Below are 9957 nucleotides of genomic sequence, written 5' to 3'. Positions count from 1 at the left end.
GACGGGGTGCTCCAAGATAGGGGTGCTGTGGAAGGCAACTAGCATAAAGGTGTATCAGTCTCTGCCTTCACAACAAAAAACGTTGCAGAAACAGTGGACTGCTCTGAAATTGAACAGGAGAACAGGCTTCATCAGGATTGTTAGAAGCCACAAAAGCGTGGGTACTGCCAGGGAAATGGCTGCCTTCTGTGGAGTTCAGCTCTCTAGAAGTGAGCACAAGATGTCTTTGAAAGGTCTCCTAACAACCTGACAGGATGACTGTACCGGGTATAGAAAGTCAGAATGATCACAGAGGGCAAAAATGAGCTGAATGGAGGATTGTGTGTTTCACATGGGAGCCCGTGCTGAAGTGTCATCCTGTGGTGAGCTCTTCAGGTGAAGTGTAACAGATTACCTACTACTGAAAGCAAACTAAGGGCAAAGAACCCCATGGTGCTGAGCAATGGGAGGACAAGTTGCAAAAGATGAGCCAACACCTGAGTGCCAGGGAGAAGGAAGGAAGGAAGGAAGGAGGATGTCCCTGACGCCCTGTCCTGTTGCATCCGATGCTGCCCCAGCAGCTCTTGCTTTGCTCACCTGAGCCATCTTCACTATACATTACATCACACTTGGAGCTCACAGCACCTCTAGTACCACCAGAGACTTCTGTACAATGCCCATGGTAACCCACTGTGATACATGTCCAGAAAGAATGGATTTAACATGTCAGTACACTGAAAAGCCTGAGTCAGTGTACAGATTGTGCTTCTGAAATCTAGATGGTGCTGCATCTGGTGAGAGACTGTATTTTGGCTTATTTCCTTCTTTAATGCCCATCTCTGTTCTGGAAAGTTGTTTGTTTGTTTTTCTGGCTGCTATTAATGCTAGAATGAGTTCTAGCATCTGGGCTGCCTGGCTGCCACTGCTGGTTGTTTGGTTTTTGTGTAAGGTATCTTGAAAAAAGTGTTAGCTTGATAACTTGTAAGGACAGTTACCACCGCTGCCTGCTCTTGGGGTTTATGAGCTTAAAGATCTGCCACACCAAATTCCTCTTGGTTAAAGCCAGCGCTGGCACAGAGCTCAGGCAGTCTGCTCCAGCACATGCTTAACGAGTGGGACTTAAATGGTGATTTTTTTTCTGTTATCCATTTCCAATGGCTGGTATCAAAATGGTTAAGAAAGACTGGGTCAAATGACAGCATGTATTTTTGGAGGAGAAGGTCACGGATTCTGTGTGGTGCTCCACTGCAAAAGGCACGAATCCTTCAAATATTTGGGTATGTCTACAGTTTAACTCTTGCCCTTGATAGTGCTTTGTCAAATGTGTTGTGCTGCAATAGCAGGATGTATGACAGGCTCTACAAATCCTGCCTGTTTCCAAGATAATGTGCTTCTTTTCCCCTGCCCCCCCTAATTAAATATACGCTCCCTGGGTATTATGTGGCACTGCAGAAAACTTGCTATGAATTGCTTTCTTGCGAGAGGTCTGGTTTTGAGAGGAGAAATTGAGGTGATATGAGGAAGGGTCCCTTGTCTTCTACAAAGGGGAATTTAAACATTGCTACTGGACCCCACCTGGAGGGCCACCAGCAGTGCTGGGTCAGAAGATAACCTTGCCCTTCCTCAATAACTGTGTCAGGCCTTCAGCACTTCTGCCCATTTCTTCCACAAGCTTGAAAGATTTGGAGTGGTGCAAGGGAGAGGGGCTGCTTCTTGCAGAACCTCTGCAGATTCTTCCACTTGGCTCTTGCACTGCAGAATGTCAAGTGATGGGGAATGCAGGGGGCGGAGGAGCTGTTGGCTGTCTCAGTTGTGCAGTGTGATGCACCAGTGTATTAAAAAGCCTTACCAGCTGCTGCAAATTGCTTTCGGCCCATCCCCATCTGACATGTGAACACAAGAATTCCCATGTGCCAGGAATCTTAATGTTTTTTTTTTTTTCCCCCTCTATTTCTATGTCTGGGCATAAATGTCCTTAAGATGTAATTTTTCCAGCTCAGCTGTTAGAATTTCTAATTATGCTGGGAGAGCTGAGCTGCAGCAGGCTTGCTGTTCTTCTGCCCTCCTTGTGCCTTTCCCCTGCTTTTCAGACAACTGGTCTTCTTAGGAGGGAGAGTCCCTACTGCTGAGTGAGCAAGAACTGATATTTGGCAAATCTAAATGGGTTTTAATTTGCATCAATATTCTGCAGAAAATAACCGTTTATAAACTGAGGGCAAAGCTTACCTCATTTGAAAAGCTTACATGTGATGAGCAGAAAGTACTCTGTTCTTAAGGAACAAAATGAATGGAGGATATACTCGCTGAAGTTATTCTACATTTGGTTTAGCAGTGAAAGTTGTTGAATCCTGTGAAAACAAAATGAGGTCTTTGCTCAGTGAGATATTCAAGAGGAGCACAGAAGTGGCCTTGAACGAGCTGTTGACCTTGAATTGTTGGTGAAAAACGTTGAGATTACAATGTGTGGATTGCAATTTAGCATCAGTCCCAAGTATGTTGTCAGTAGCTTCATTCAAAGAAGATGGAGAGTCATCTGATTAAATACACTTTGATTAAACTGGGGGGGATTAAAGGGGGAGATTTTCAGATTTGAAGGTCGCTCTCAGGTGGGGAAGAACAGTAGGGAAGATGTTGGTTGGGGTCATCCCTGAAGTGCTGCTATAGCTCCCAGGCTCAGAAATGCTTCCATATGCATCCCTTCTCATAGGGGATGTCTGAGTGCAACTTTACGCATTGTGACAAATCTGCTTTTTTGGTAGAAGTAACTGCTGTGCCACTGCAGCAGTGCTGTCGGCAGCAGAACATGCAGCCTGTCTCCTTGCACCATTTGTGGAAGTGTTCGAGTGCCTGCTGTGCTTCAGAGCAACACCTGAACCTCTCCAGGCAAAGGGGGGCATGGAGCAAACGTCCTTGAACTGGAAGGCAGGAGGAAACCGTGCACTGAAACCCATCTCTGGGTTAACCTGGGCCGTGGACAAGCTTGTGGGTTAGGACAGGGGGTCGCAGCCATGAGAGGATGGACCTCAGGCTGCATTCTGGGATATGATCCTGGCTCTGAGGCCTTCTTGCCCATGGAGCTATTAGAACCAGCATCTCTCAGGGAAGAGGTGCTCTGCAGAGAAGCTGTGTAAATGAGGCTATGGCACACAGAGGGTCAAACTGAGCAGGATCCTTGAGTGCACCTGGAGGAGTTTAGAGGAGGGGTGGTACAAGTGAGACTGGGACCCGCAGACGGGTGAGGCAATCCTTCAGCCTCCAATTACCACGTGTCAGCTCCTCTGCTCTGGGTGGGTGCGGGAGAAGTGCAGAGGAGGGAACTCTTTGTGGTTTGCTGGCAAGTCACCTCTCTTTGATGCACTGCAGCAAAAGCCCTATCTGAACTCTTCAGCGAAGGACATTGCAGGGAAGTGGGGGGGAACAACTGAAAGATGCTGCTGCCAGCACTGTGACAGCCAACCCCTGTCCTCTGCTCCCCCCACAGTCATTTAGCAATTGGGTTGGCCAAGTCCCTTGCCCTATGTTTGCAAGTAGAATGCACTGTCCTTTACCTGGATGTCCTTCAGTTGCAATGAGGGATGGTGCTGCCTGTGGGCATCTCCTCGAGGGGCTTTATTGTAACAACTTCAGTAACAGCCGTGATGAAGAAGCAGCAAAGCAATGAACTGAACTTGGGTGCTGAGCCACCACTGCAGCATCTGCTCTGCACCTGCCTGAGCCAGGATGCTTCAGTGTTCTGGGGACTGAAATGATGGATGTAGCGCATTGCATAGCAGCATGTTGGTGGTAAAGGAGTGCAGAGCAGGGAGATGGATAACTGCTGATGCAGTGCAGGTGACACTTGGACTGTTGCTGCTGCAGCATGCGCAGGGTGTCTGGAATGAGGCAAACAAGATAAATGGCAATTCATGCATCTTATCTACTAGGAATTGAATCTCTTCAATTTATAATAGCCCATTTTTGCCCGCCTCCCACCCCAACAAATTCATGATTACTGCAGAGAATGTGGCATCCTGCAGGCCGCACAGTCAGAATACCTGTTCTGCCCCTCCTAGAAGAACTGCAGCTGAAGCAGCTCAGGGTGGAAGATGACCCCAGCGCTCTATGGGCCAGCTGCAGTCCGCGGGATTCTGGAGTGCTCTCAAAGGGGATGTCCCACTGTGCTGCTTCCAAACTGGACCTCCCTGCTGCACAGCCTGCGGGCAGAGCAACGTTTGGCCACCTTGCTCTGGAAGGAGTTACAGGAGAGTATGGTAAGGCCTTTGAATGGTTAATGTTAACCTCTTAACTCCTCGTACTGCAGTCAGGATATTGAGATAGAGAGGGCGCACTTGCTTAGATTAACTTATGTGCAGTTTGTTGCAGCATTAGTAAAATAATTGCTTATCATGAGAAAAACAAAGCCTGCAGGGGAGTTGAGATGTAGAAAAACTTGCAATACCAAATTTTGCCTGTTCTGACCATTCCTGTACAATGTCCAAGTTGAACACATATGCGATGAATGTATTTCTGCTGCTAGATAGCATTCATGACATTAATACTCAGCTGATGTTTATTTTCAGGCTCTCTATTTTAAGAAACTGACTCAGATTTACATGGGATGAGTGCTTCTGGTAACAAAGCTCTTAATGCAGAGCCCAGTTACTGGCATCGTTGGTGTGTTTTGTTGTATAAACAACTTGCATGGCACAACATCTAAAAACAGCCACTAGAACTGTGAACAAGGCACTGCCATTTGTGTGTCTGTACAGCTCGATTTGCAGCTGAGCTCTTCCTCTGTGTCCTGAAGGGCTGCAGTCGCAGCCAAGAAGGATGTGGAGACCTCTGCTTGCATGCTTTCAAAAGCTTTGAACTGCTGCAGTTCTGTTCTCGATGGCTGCTCTGTGCAGTGCTGTCTGGATGGGCTCCAAGCTGCAGAAATGGGTGGGGAATTTAGAGAAGGACTGATTTAGGAAAAGCACTTACTGCATGGGAGTCATGTCAAGAGGAGTCATGGTACTGCAGCAATGGTAGAGGAAGTGTGGTCAGGGTAAAGAGAAATGTGTCATCACTGCTGGCCCTGTGCTGTTGCCTATGTGTGAAGGTAGATGCTGCAGCCCTGGTGGAACATCTGCCATGGAATGAACATGCATGCATGCGGTGACGCCTCGGGGCTGCTGGCTGCCTGTCCCCCAGCAGAGGGAGGCAGCTGTATGTGGAGTTGCATGCATGCAGCTGCTCTGTGCTCTGTCAGCCTTCCTCTAATTAAAAAAAAAATCCCTCACCAAGAAGAGTCATATCTCTTGCTGCTTAATGATAAAGCCTTTGAATAGCAGATTTGCTACCTGTAATTGCTCCAGCTAATCCTACCAGCAAGTGCTGTCCTTCACCTCAGCTACTATTCTTAGTTCAGTCCCTGTTGGATGCTTGACAGAGTAAATGCTAAGGAAAGATTAATTGAACGAGAGAATTTGAAAGTATTTCCATGTAAAGCCATGCAAGAGATTGATGGAGACCCCGCTCTCCTCCTTTTCTGCAGGAGGTAGGTCAAGTATTGATGTGCACGTTAAGAAAGTGGAGGAAATGCTAACGAACGTGGTGACCTGCGGTTAGCCCTCACCCTGCCCACAGGAGTTGACTGAATGACTTAAGTTTCTTGTGACTCTGCTCCCGTGACCTTAGGACAAAAGTACACCATTTGTCATCTTATGTTTTTTTAATCTATTGCTGGATCTTCAGCTTGCTGTTCTTCATCTGCTCCATCAGCTAATGAGTGGGATCCCTGTGCCATCCAGGCTCTGCCCTCATGTGTGGGTGCAACACCGGGGAGGAGAGACGTGGTTCTGGAGGAGATCAGAGGCTGTCTGAAGAGGTGTCTGCTGTTAGAGGAGTAACGTGACTGCTGTGTCATTCAGCTTTCCTGCCTGAGTCTACAGGGATGGCTTTTGCATTGCAGGAAAGGAGAATATGTCAGAGTGCCTCAACGTTGGGCTTTTGCCTGGCTGGGCTTCAGTGTCTCAGTCCATCTGGCACAAGTCCTTTCTAGCAGGGCCGTTGCAAACAGTGTTGATGTGTTGAGGTATAGCTGCACCCAGTATTTATTTCTGCATGCCTTGTGCTGTGTGGTATATGGAAAGCTGGTATGTGTGTGTCCTTGCTTCAGTTTGTATCTGATCAGCAGGCAGAGAGACAACCAGAAGAAAATCCTGATTATGCAGCTGGTACATGGCTGAGCAAAGCCTCCGGGACACCACAGTGCATAGGGCACTGCAGAGGGAGCAGTCAGATGCTTCAGTCATTACTGGAAACACCCAATGGCCCAGATCTTCATCCCTTGCTCTGTGCTTAAATTACTGTGGTTCCTTCTGCTAATTGTTCTGCTTCTGTTTCCTGTTTCTGCAAAACAGGGAAATGTTCACAGGCTGTTGTGAGGCCTAACCGTCCACCAAATGCAACAGGAATTTGCTGGTGTCCTTGGAGACAAGGAGCTTCTGGGAGATGATGCTCTTGGTGATGTCTGAACAGGTTTTTGGCTAAGTAATGAGGCAGTGCATGGGTGTAATAGACCTGAGCTGCTGCATTCTGATGGGGGAAGCTAATTAGCACATGGTAAGTAGGGGTAACTGCTACATTAGACCATCACTGTGAAGTCATCTTTCTAATAAAATATCTTAAATATCATATTTCTTCACTCTTACATGAGACATGCTTTCATAAATGACTACTGAGATATCTATAGATACATTCCCTCCACATTCCCTCCACCATCTCCACTGATTGCTTGTCTTTTCAAACCCAGCACAGCTGGCAGTTGCAGTACCATATGTGCAGCCAGACGTGGGCAGCCAGGACACAGGGGTTGAGGAGGCTCACTGAGCTCTGCAGGCTCCTGCCTCATCACAGTCTTTCTGTTCTTGCTGCCAGAGCTCCAGCAGTTCATTTTGTTACTTTTTCATTGTATGTGAGGCAAAAGGAAACCCAGCATTGGCAGGTGTACTTGTTCTACATGATTTTTTTTTCCTCTGCTCTGAAGACAAAGAAGTTGTTTCATGCTGGCTTTGTTCCATGGCAGTTAGGTGAAAGTTGTGTTCATTCTTCACATAACCTTTTCTTTAAAGAAAGCACTTACTGGCCCCGGAAATTCAGAGAAGCTGACTGTCACAAGCCTGTTTTTGTCTGCCTATAACTAAAACCCACGCAGACTTGAAACATGAATGTAAAATTTAAAGCAAAACTGTCTGGGCATGATGCTGTCAGGGTGACAGAGCAGCCTGAGTGCTAAAGGCAGAGAGGAACAGCGCTGACCTCTTTGGGGGCTGCCCCTGCCCACTCGCTAACACCTGATTGCAGGCTCAGTTGTTTGCTTCTTCTAATGTCAGATGCTCACTGTTGGATGTTTCACCTCCTCATCTGATTCATTTTCTCCTCTAGTCTTTTATGAATTGGAAGTAGGAATAAGTTTATATGCAGAGGACATGGGAGTTTATTCAGACTATAGGTGCAGCTGTAACTTCCTATGGGGACATTTCTTGGGTTGCAAGACTATTGCTGCTTCCATGCAGTTTTAGATCTTGAAAATCTGAATTAGCAGTTTTGCAGTCAGAGAAAGGATGTAGGTCTTTTTAATCCTGAATCTGGTTTCTGTAGTGCTAAGCTTTTTCTTTAGCTGGCGTTATGTGAAATGGTATGGAGAATAGAAGTATGTGGCATGGTTTGTTGGAAAGGTTTCTTTAGGCTTGTAGGAAATTGTAGGAAATTGAATAATAGAAATGATCATTGTGTTACTCCATGCCTTTTTCTCCCATGCTAGCTTAGCTTTCTGCTGCAGCACACAGACTGCTTCACTTTGAACAGCTGTCAAGCATCCCTAACAGATGCTCTTTGTAGAAGCTGTTACTTAGAATGAAAGAATTACTAAATGTTTCCTCAGCTTAAAGTAGGCTTCATGTTTGCACTGTTCCAAGGGTAGTGGTGGAGGCTGTGTCTGCAGTGCATCTGCTGAGTAGCAGTATATTCACTGATGCCAGTCACTTTGCTCTGGATTGATGGCTATACAACTGAAGAGACTTTGTCCCCATCTCATTAGTCATAATTACCCTTTACAAAGTATGCATATGCACGCATGTGCACCTGCACCAGCAGACAGCCTATGGAGAAGTAGCCTGCAAAGGAGCTCAAGGGAGCTGGATCTGTGTCTGAGCTGTCAAGTCATTGGGTTGTCCTCCACTGGTAGCTTCTTTTAGGCGTATGTTCAAGTTCTGGGTGGTTAATGAGTCCTGGTCTCTAGCCTTCATCCACTCAATTGCTACAGGTAAAACTACAGCACTGAGTGAAGTAATTATATGCTGAGACCCCAGCTGTTATTTCAAGTCCAGCTGGCAGATGAAATGTGCCTTCATGCTCTCAAACAATGGCAAATAAAGAGACATCTGAATCAGGCTAGCACACCCTCGCTGAGCTGATACTTGTGTTAACTCCTGATAATACAGACTATGAGCTTGTGCACACAGACAGTTAATGCATCTCTGCTGATGTATGGTGAGATAAACGGAGGGCACTTGTTCAAGCATATGACACTGCAGTTAGGTGCCTTTCCCATTCACTTGTTGCTGAAGTTTCCTGACTTAGACTCCAATCAAGATATTTCCACGAAGGCAGATGTAAAACAGGTTACTGTGGTTTGTCAGGTTTGTATGAAGACCTTGAGCTGTGTTGCAGCCATCTCACGCTTAGCTTCTGGGAAGTGCTCATGAGACAATGCCAAAGGGCTTGTTGAGTAGGCATGAATTCTTTATATAATAAATACAGCAGTGAACACAATAAATGCTGTTGTACATGCAGTATTTATGTCCATTACCAGGCCAATGCTGCATTTAAGGCAAATGGTTTCTATGTTTGTTTGCAGAGTCCTGCTGTGCTTACCTGCTCTTCTGAAGAAGACCTGGAAATGTATTTTGGGGAAAGCCTGAATTCTTTACATGTTTACCAAGGACTTTGTTGTGTATGTTAAAGGAATGTGCGGAGAAATGCAGCAATCTGATGGTACTGTTTTGCCCTTGGCAGGTGAAGCAGCACTGTGGTGCATCATGTCTTGGATGCAGGATGGAGATGAACAAACTGGCACCCTGTGGAGAGAGAAGGTAATCTCCCTGTACTTACAGATCTTTCTTAGCTGGCATTAAAACCTACTGCCAGTGTCGGTATGCAGTAGAAGTTTTTTAATTAATGCATGATATCGTGATTAAGGATAACTGTGAAGGTAACGTGTGAGTTCAGGTAAATATGCTTTTGTATCATAGTTCTTTGGAGTTTGAGAATGGAAGGGATCCACTGAAGTAATCTGAGCTGAGCAGCAGTAAATCATTTAGCTAGTCTAATAGCTTGCTGGGTTGAACCAGAATGCTGGAAAGGTGAATCGCCTTGATTTGAAGATTAAATAAACCACTATTAGCTAGGTACCGAATTGCAGTCCCTATCATCCTGTCAAAGTTCCTCTGTTTAGCTGAAGCTGCATCTCTGCAGTTGGCCTTCAGCCAGGGTTTTTCTGCCTCCATCTGCTGCAGTCGTGCAGCTGCAGTCATGGAGCAGCAGCATTCCTACCCTGTAAGCAGGTTGTCTGAAGGCAGCTTGGTTTAGCAGTAAGGGTGCACACTGTCAAGGAGATGTGTTCAAGTGCTTCTTAAGAGTCATAGGACCTTAAACTCTCATCAAGTGTAAGCTGAGCTGAAACTACATTTGTTAGCTGCTTTCTGTGCTCTGGAGAGCTTCCACTGGTGAGACCCATCCTTTATGAGCCTGGGAAGGATTATGGCTCTGAAGTGGTGACAGCTCTTTCAGGTTAGAGGCAGCAGTTGCCCCTAGTGGGGCAGGATGCCAGTCTGCATTCAAAAACTGTTCAGTCATGGTGCCAGCATGCCTGTGGGAAGCCTTGGATTGCTGGCTTCCAGATATCTGCACTTTAACGAGGTTGTTAAGCTTAATCTTTCTATTCAACTCTGAAGT

The sequence above is a fragment of the Gallus gallus genome, chromosome 21 (assembly GCF_016699485.2).
Source record: "Gallus gallus isolate bGalGal1 chromosome 21, bGalGal1.mat.broiler.GRCg7b, whole genome shotgun sequence".
Classification (NCBI taxonomy): domain Eukaryota; kingdom Metazoa; phylum Chordata; class Aves; order Galliformes; family Phasianidae; genus Gallus; species Gallus gallus.
Note: the sequence above shows the minus strand (reverse complement) of the source record.